Source organism: Clupea harengus, chromosome 5 (genome assembly GCF_900700415.2).
Source record: "Clupea harengus chromosome 5, Ch_v2.0.2, whole genome shotgun sequence".
NCBI lineage: Eukaryota > Metazoa > Chordata > Actinopteri > Clupeiformes > Clupeidae > Clupea > Clupea harengus.
In genome coordinates, this window is record NC_045156.1 from 27,896,165 (window position 1) to 27,905,726 (window position 9,562).

Here is a 9,562-nt window from a genome sequence, read left to right on the forward strand (position 1 = left end):
AGTTAACTTAACACTATTGTAACACTCCAAGGTAGGTATAGTTTGCTAGATGAATAGGCTTAACTCTGGGCTAGTATCAGATGGTTATACGTATAACTACAGAACATTAAGGAATGAATATCCACACAATAAAGAAACTGGAATCAGAGGGTAGAATTAGTATGAACTATATTGTAGAAATGAACAGAATAGAACATACGATGGGGTGTGAACATCAGTGGTATCAGTAGTGTTGCATGCTGGGTGTGTGATTGTGTGTGTGTGTGTGTAGGGGTGTTGAAGGTGCATAACAAAACAATAAGTTAAGTAACAGAACCTAAACTAACTCTGCTGGCCCCGGTGCATTATAGTCACATGATAATAAAAAACAATATCAGTATACTCATGTGTTATTATGACCTCACTATCTAATCTAGATAACATATTAACATTGTTTATAATGTTAGTGTTGTGTGTAACACGGTGATCTCAGCATAACAAGCTAGCTGGTTACCTTATTTTACATAAGTTATTAGAAATTATAAGATTGCCCTATTTACAACTACCACCATGGATAGCTTGCTCATCGATTGTAAACAAGTGACTACGGCTAACATGTTTAAATAGATCATCTCAATGATGACAACAGCGCCAGCTTGCTTATTTTACCAGATCATAACGTCTCAATTTTGGACATTTATCTACCTAACATTAGCTAGGCTAGTTGGTAGTGAACGTTACCTCATCTGTGAAAAGCAAGCTAACATTTGGCCAAGTCAACGCCACAACTTACCTTGTATCACTGTCACGCGAAATAACAGTCGTAAATGGCCCCGAGTTTTCTTAAATGCAATTCCTCAAAACTACCAGATACCCCACGTGCTGCTCGCGTTAGAAGGGCTGACGGCACACGTCACTATGGTAGCGTGCCCTGGCGGGGCGTGTATGCAAATCCAGGTGCGTTTAATTTAAGGGTGCGTCCACACTAGCCCGGGTAAATGTAGAAACGCATAAATATGTCTGCGTTTGCATTTACCGTCCACACTAATACGGCGTATTCGGAGACTGAAAACGGAGCTTTTCGAAGGGTGCGTCCACACTAGCCCGGGTAAATACAAAAACGCGTATTCACAATGAAAACGATCTCCGTCCACACTAGCGTTTTCATATCGTTTTCCAAATGTTTGCCGTCCACACTAACACGGGTACATGACAATCGTTGTCATGGTTACACCACTTGCTGCTCTAGTCTTCAGGACTATTTACTGAACACGTGTAGGAGCATTACATGAGCATGGCAGTCACCTACATACAACTTGAGCTATACTACCAAGTGCTTCACTCTACATTGTGCTTAGTGTTAACATACATGGAATGGGTATACCCTCAATTGTATAACATGGGAATGTGGATGTACAGCATTGTGGATGTTGGGCAAGTGACAGCCAATGATACGGGTCAATATGGACATGTGACCCATCCAGATATAACCGTGTGCGCATTAATACATTCTCTTTAGTTTCTGTTATGGATGAAGTTCCCACAACTGTGTCTTCGAGCAGTTTATACCTCCAGGTTTACTTTTTTCATTGTGTAGGTTATACCAGTAACTGTATGCACGAGTCTCCGTGCAATTAAAATCTGACAACAAGTCATGGGCTCACAGTTGGCCGAAATGTTTGATATACCCAGAGATAGGCAATATAAAAAGTAAGGTCCACTTGTGCGTGAGCTAGCATAGGAAAGGATGGCTAGCAGGAGCAACAGAAAAACTGGGCAGATCAAGCAGCAGCCGTTGGTCTCGGCTACTTGTGGCAAATGATTTTGAAAGGACTGCCCGAATGTTTTAAGCCATTTACCATTCACGTTACTCAGAGTGATGAGACTGTCTTTTGCTGCATTTAAATTAAAACTCCGGAGCTACGAGGACACCGAGAAAATGCGTTCTACAGCCACCAATGACAACGTGACTCTGATTCTGTACAAAAGTGTTGTCAAATAAAGAAACTGGTTATCATTTACTTATTTTATTGTCAACTCTGAGTTCGTCTTACATACGTGACCTATCTCTGTTCTTTCGCGGCCTCTTCACCTGGCTTTCGAAGTTTGCGTTTCCCTTAACTCTACTACATTGTAAATAACCCCAAAGAAGGATTATTATTTAGGTTAGTTTGTGCCTAATTTGATATGTGCCTAAATTATCATTCATTATTTAAGGAAGATATAGTCTTTATGCCACCTTCTTTCTTATAGATACATAGATAGGACTTTTTTTTGATAAGGATAAAGGTATCGCAAAATTGTTTGTCACTGTGTGAGTGTGAACTTGTCTGTACGCTAGGGTCTCAGGGCTACAGATGATAATGATGACTGTAAATAACAGATACTATTTACAATGAACTGAACGGACTTAAGAGCTAAATGATACATATAACAACACTTACATTCTTGAACGACGCACGGCAAATGATCGCGAATGTCTTTGAATGAATTGAATTGTCCGATGTGCTCCTTGAAGAGGACTTCTCCAACTCTACTCGACTTGACCCACAACTTGGCCGGAGGAGGGTCGGCCTTATATAGTGTAGATGAAGGGGAGCCTTGAAACCGTTTAGAAACTGTTGAAGTGGCCAAATGGTCAGTGAAATTCCACTGTGCACGAGCCCCACGGAACTCTGGGATCAACTGATAGGCTGACCCTTCATGGACCCCAGGCCCCGTGAGTGGCCGGCACAGCGGGGGTGCACAGCTGGGTGCAACTGGTGGCCTTTTTAACAGCATGTGAACCTAAGCCATGTAGGTTTCAGTACGTTTTAATAGTTTTCTATTTTAACATCAAGTAACCCCGCTGACATAAGAAAACCTTTTGATGTCTATGGTTAACACAATATGACAACAGCCATATCTCTTCACAGAGAGCTGTGAGAGATCTGCAGTTAATGTTAAAATTGAGACCACATTACTCTGCAAAGTCCTTTGATTTAATCGTAGTTAAACTTTTCAACCTCCTGTTTAGGTTTAGGGGCTCAATCTACCCCAGTTGACCTCAAAGCTGCCACAAGAGTTGATGCACACACTGTCACAGGTGAGTTCCTTGCTTTTTGTGGAAATACACTATAAAGTCAGTCCAGTTAGTCTGTTTCACAGCATAACTGAATGTAGATATGAAGATTATTTTAACATTCTGAATTGGTATGTACTGTATGTATATATGAAAAATGCTAAATGAACAAATGTAAATGGACAATGATCTTTTTTTTATAGTCTCTCCAGGTTCAACCCTTCACCGTACTTCAGAGTACACCATGGATGCTTCAGGTAGGTGATACATTCATTACCACACTATGACACATTATCATACGTTCTTGGTACAGAAAATATCTTCTTATTTCACTTAATTCTTGCTCATTCTCCGGCCTGGATTACCACATGGGCCTATTGTTAAGTAAATCTTACTCTTGCGTGTTGGTTTAGAGAGAGAGACCACCCGAAGCATTCAGTTGTAACAAGTGTAGTTTTACTGGTACATAGTCACACAAATTTCAGCCGGACCTGACTTCACACAGAGTTCCGTCATGCCAGACTGGAGAATGCATTCTGATACACACAGCAAAGATACAGTCTTTTAAGGGCCAGACCCTCTGATGTTACTTCCTGGGGGCCTCAGGTCTCCGCCTCTAGGGAGCTGTAATTCTGATTTCAGTAATAATTTCTATGTGACAATTATGGCTTTGTGAGCATTTTCACTCCCTTCGCAGATGGCGCCTCTATCTCTTCTGCGTCCTGCTCAGACAGGCCCTTTGACCTTGGACCGGTCAGCTAAGCTGAAGCAGACGAAGGCTTTTTATCTTAAGCCTCTCGTCTGAACACTGTGTTCCAACTGCATTAGTATACTGGTTAAATAGGCCTATACATTGTTAATATGAATGAGTTGTTAATAAATTCGTATTGAACTGAATTTATCTTACACTATCGGGCACAGACCCACGGGCCCAGAGATCACAGGAGCCCTAAAAGCCAAGTCAAGTAAGCCCGCTGCTCCAGGGTTGACACCTGAGACCCTAAAAGGCCCCTAGCAATCCACAAAGGGATACATGAGCCCCCAGTCTGAACACAAGTGATGTCATTAGGTCCAATCACTCGGGGCTATAGACCGCGTATATTTCAAGCCTAACACGGAATATTTTCGCCCTGAAAATGGAGGTGTGAATAGCAAAACAACAGACAGAATTTGTAACAGAGTTGAACTTGTCTTGCGATGTCCGAGGAGAGGGGAGTAATCAAGCGCTGCGCAGTGCACACAAAGCTGGAAGAAGTGCACTCTCAGATGAAAAGCTCTAGTTTAAAAAAAGGGCTATTTTAAAAACAAAACTCATGGTAAATCATTGAACATGGATATTACATGATGTATCAAATTATGATGAGAAAAAATGATGAAAAAAATGACACGGCTATACAGCAACCCAATCTAGATAGCCATTACACCAATAATAAGCCTACGGTGAACTGACGGCCAAGTCTGTCAAAAGGAGAAAAAAAAAGACAAGCCCCAGGCAAGCTTGAATTAGCTTCTGATCTTTTCAACAGCTGGAAACACCCCTGGTCTGATCAGTGATCAGACATGTGCTGCTTCAAATGTATGTTTTGCACCATATGTGAAGTCCTATATGGCCTTGAATGTCTAGCGCATGTTTGTGTCAGTGACAGGGGCACTGTTTAGAATTCTGCAGCCCCTGACAGAATCCTTGACTTTGTGCAATTATCAACCTTGTTATTTTTGAATGACCTTTGACAGTTTGGGTGTTTGACAGTGGACTTTTAGTTGTCTCTTTGTGACTGATTTTCATCATAATTAAAATCATCACCAAGAGATCCTGCTTCAATGTCTCTGCAACTGTGCCCTACCACTTCTCTACAGCTCAACTGATGAGAGTTCCCACACCAGACACAGAGTTATTATCAACTAACCCCATTGACATAAGAAAACCTGTTGATGTCTATGGTTAACACAATAAGACAACAGCCATATCTCTTTACAAACAGCTGTGAGCGTTCTGCAGTAAATGTTAAAATGTAGACCACATTACTCTGCAAAATCATAGTTGAACTTTCTAACCTCCTGTTTAGGTTTAAGGTCTCAATCTACCCCAGTTGACCTCAAAGCTGCCACAAGAGTTGATGCACACACTGTCACAGGTGAGTTCCTTGCTTTTTGTGGAAATACACTATAAAGTCAGCCTAGTTAGTCTGTTTCTCAGCATGACTGAATGTGGATATGAAGATTATTTTAACATTCTGAATTGGTATGTACTGTATGTATATATGAAAAATGCTAAATGAAAAAATGTAAATGGACAATGATCTTTTTTTATAGTCTCTACAGGTTCAACCCTTCACCTTACTTCAGAGTACACCATGGATGCTTCAGGTAAGTGATACATTCATTATCAAACTTTGACACATTACCATTAGGTTTAAGGTCTCAATGTACCTCAGTTAACCTCAAAGCTGCCACAAGAGTTGATGCACACACTGCCACAGGTGATTTCCTTGCATTCTGAATTGGTATGTGTGTATATATGAAAAATGTAAATGAACCAAATTAAATGGACAATGGTCTTTTTTATAGTGTCTCCAGGTTCAACACCTCACCTTAATTCAAAGTACACCATGGATGCCTCAGGTAAGTGATACATTCATTATCACACTATGACACATTATCATACGTTATTTATTAGCACAGAACACACTCATATATAATCAGTTGTTATGCCACATTTGATGTACCAGATTCTGCAATGGCCAGTTTTCTATTTACTGTATGTATGCTTGTATGTATATTATGTGTATGTTAACTGCCCTGAACAATACTGTGATGAAAAAACATTGGTCTGTTTCCAACCAATTATTTTCTCACAGCTACAACACTGACCCCCTCTACAGGTAAAGTCTCTGAGCATGGTTCACCAGATTCACACATCTGTTTGTGTGACTGTCACAGCTAAAACTAAATTTCACACTGGAAAAGTGGATAACATTTTATAGTAACAGGCCACAATAAATAACAAAGTAACCGTTACCAAATAGTTTGTTGATGATTGTTAATAGTGAAAACGGTGGTTAACAGTCTGGAGATATTTTTTTTTTTTATTATCTTGCAAAGCTTTGCTCTGTGTATTTTCTCCTCTTTTCCCTATCTCATGAAAGCTTTCATTATATCAATTATTTGTGCATCTCACTTATTTATTTCAGTGTCACAGGGAACAGTGCTGATCTTGGCGGTGACTATCCTGTGCATTGGCCTGACTGGCATGTCAGCATTCTGTCTCATCTGGACATGTCGTATGTGATAATCTTGACATTTCATTCATAGAATAGCTCTAGGAAAACACATTCATGCTCAAGGCAACACATTTGTAACTTTTTTAGGTCTGTTTTATAAGCAGTCATCTTGAAATTAATTTTGATGCGTTGTGGTCATATGAAGGACAAGTAAAGACTCCTGTCATTCCCACTAGTTGCCCAGGCTATGCACTGTGTAGTTCGGTGTTCTGGGACAGACAGAACGACACAGACACAGATCGACATTGCCAATTATATCTCCAAAGGTCACCAGCTGGCACATTAGCAAGCTTTTATTTGTGTCAGATGTGCTGTTGTTTGTGTTTATAAGACTGTTGCATGTCTTAAGAGTTAGCTTGCTAGTTTTAGACCAAAACACCTTTCTTCTGTATTAAAAGAAAGATACTCCCTAATGTATTTTATACATCTCTGATAAACACATCTTATTTTCTCTTTCAGGGAAACATAAACATCAGAGGTGAGATCCTATGTGTTTCATTCTTTCAAATAACACGTTTTAAAGGACCATAAGCAGCAACTGATTTCCTGTGTATCTTACAAACAGTTCAAAGGAAACTCTAGGCAGGACCAGACAGAGTAAGATCCTATATGTCTTCACACTCACCATATGTGTAGCCTTTGTAGTGGGAGGAACATGTTCATTTACAGACTATTTTATTTGTGTTTGTGCTTCAGAGAATCACCCAGACATTATGCTTGCACATAGTACAATTACAGTAAGTACGTTTACTGTCATTAATACTCTGAATCAATACAGGTAAAATAGTGAAATTACAAACTGTGTTTTTTCATCCTTCAGACTGTTAATGACCCTGCTGGAACCTACTCCATGATCACCTCAACACCCATGACTGTAGCTCCAGGTAAAACAAGATTCTTTTGATTTACAAAATTTTGATTTACTTCTTCTTCTTCCACAACTATGTGTCACTAACCCGAGGTCTGTATTACTCGGTACATCTTGAAGACATCCTGATTAGAAGTACACAGTGTATGTTTGCAGTTGTCAGACATACATTGTGGAGAAGTATTTATAAGATGTAAAAGATGATGGATCTTCCATTGATGCTCATTCTCACATCTTGTCTCTGTCACACACACACACACACACACACACACATAAAACCCTCTAAAATATGCAGATTTCCTCTTACAGTATGAAGAAGCTAGTACCATGCATATGTTCATGTCACACCAATATCACAAGGCATGAAAGTTATGTGACAAGTACAGCTCTCACATTTGACTCTGTTCATTAAATCTTTCAGATGTTGACAAAAGGGAAGACATTTTCTCTGAACAGGATGATGTGAGTGCACTATGTGCAAAGTACTGTGCTATGGATGAATAGCAAAAATCAATAGATTTTCATTCAGATTAATTTACCTGTGAATACTAAAAACCTATGTACCTATGTTAACTTTGTGTATAAAATCACATAAATCTCATTTCACCATGTTGTTTTTCTCATTTTCAGTGCCAGTAAAAGGCCATAAACTACTTTTATTTTTGTTTACCTTTAGTTATATGTGTAGTCTTTTTGTTTATCGAACTGACTTTTGCTCTATCCCAGGCAAACCAGTATCATGTCTACAACTCTATATCTGACACACCAAGTATCTCCAACCAGGGGGACCCCACATACAGCTTGGTGCAGGACCACAGGAGCCCTGTTGTCACACAGCAGGACATGACCTACAGCCTTCTGCAGGTGCACTGATACAGCTGCACATACCGCATGTAGCATTTATTATGCTTTAAAAGGCTTGTGTTGTGTTTTGGAATGCCTGCATATAGAGAAAATAACTACAATGACTATGGCCTATTGAGGGTTTGATGGACATCTTCTCCAGTGAAATTTCTGTTGTATTTTAGCTAGAATGTAAAGATTTCCGGAGGCAAGTTAAATACCGGTTTGCAGTATATAGGCAGATTTACTAATGGTAAATACGTTGTTAAATAAGCCACGCCCACATATGCATGTCCCAAAATTGCCCGGAATTACTGCCTCTCTGAGTCCATCTGCCTCTTAGTTGAGTATTTTCATCAGATGTTAAATCAGTAGGCTAGTTATTATTGTTAGTTTTAGATAAGAAATTAAAACATTTGTATGTTAAATGTATCATTTATTTATCATTATAGATATTGTTGTTAGATATTGTTGCTTGGTTCTCTGTATGTCTAAAAAAATATTTATTAACGATTTAAAATTCATATTAGTGTATTCCAAAAATGGTCAACACAATTTGAATAAAACGGTTATTTAAAGTGGTACTGTAAGTGTGCCGCCTCTGTGTGAATGAACAAAAGCCTGGTAGTATAAGTGCATTCACTGACATTTGTAGACCTGTTCTAGAATATTTAACCCAGTGGAACCTTTGGACTTTCAGACTATGTGGACAGATATGGGCTTGGCTAGTTTTTGGAAAATGAAAAGTTATCGTCACACCAATATTCGGCGATTAAACGCCTTTGTTATTTTTGTCATTTTCAGATAACTTTATTCTTAAAAATAATAGAAAAAAACTAAATGGCTACTACATAAACTTTTTTGTGTGAAAATAATGCCTAATTTGTCACAGTCATTTGTAACACTGTCAGATGGCAACTTACAAATAAAATGTGTATAAAAATAACACCTTCACTATTATTTTCACGTATTTCAATCACTGACCTCACGTATTTCAGTTTGCCAAATCCAAATAAAAGAAAGTGTTGCTGTGCTTAAAAGAGATGGATTTGGTGTGATGGCACTAGCGACTCTGGTCAGGCTAAAAGTACTCAAATGTTTAAAAAACGGTCCACTGAAGTGGATTTGTGAAATGTATTTCTGAAGATCCTAGTACAAGCTCATTGTATGGAGTGACAGGCCATTGTGTTTTTAGGGACATACCAAACTTCAGTGTAACACAAATATTTCCTCCTGATGTTATGCACATCTTTTTAATGAGGGAGTTGTTCCTCATGTCATGAAATTGGTTCTGAGGAGTCTTCACCAAGAAATAATTCTTGGTGTGCAGGATGTTTGTCATGCCTTAGCATTATTCACTTTTGGACAAAAAAACCCTCTTCCCATGTCGGACATTGTTAAGGACACTTCCATTCATTATTGCAGATAAAATACCAAAAGGCAACTAGCATTTTGCATCTTGACTTCATAACGTGCAGAAACATTCACATAATAAGACATAAACCTCTATATAATATATAGAAAAAATAT

At 38.9% G+C, this 9,562-nt stretch overlaps 1 long non-coding RNA gene across 1 annotated transcript; it reads left to right on the forward strand.

Moving 5' to 3' along the window:
• Positions 1-7,114: 7,114 nt before the first annotated feature.
• On the forward strand, positions 7,115-8,935 carry LOC116220459. The gene is made up of 3 exons (XR_004163668.2): positions 7,115-7,205; positions 7,611-7,651; positions 7,916-8,935. It is a non-coding gene; the product is annotated as an uncharacterized LOC116220459 (long non-coding RNA).
• The last annotated feature ends 627 nt before the right edge of the window (positions 8,936-9,562 follow it).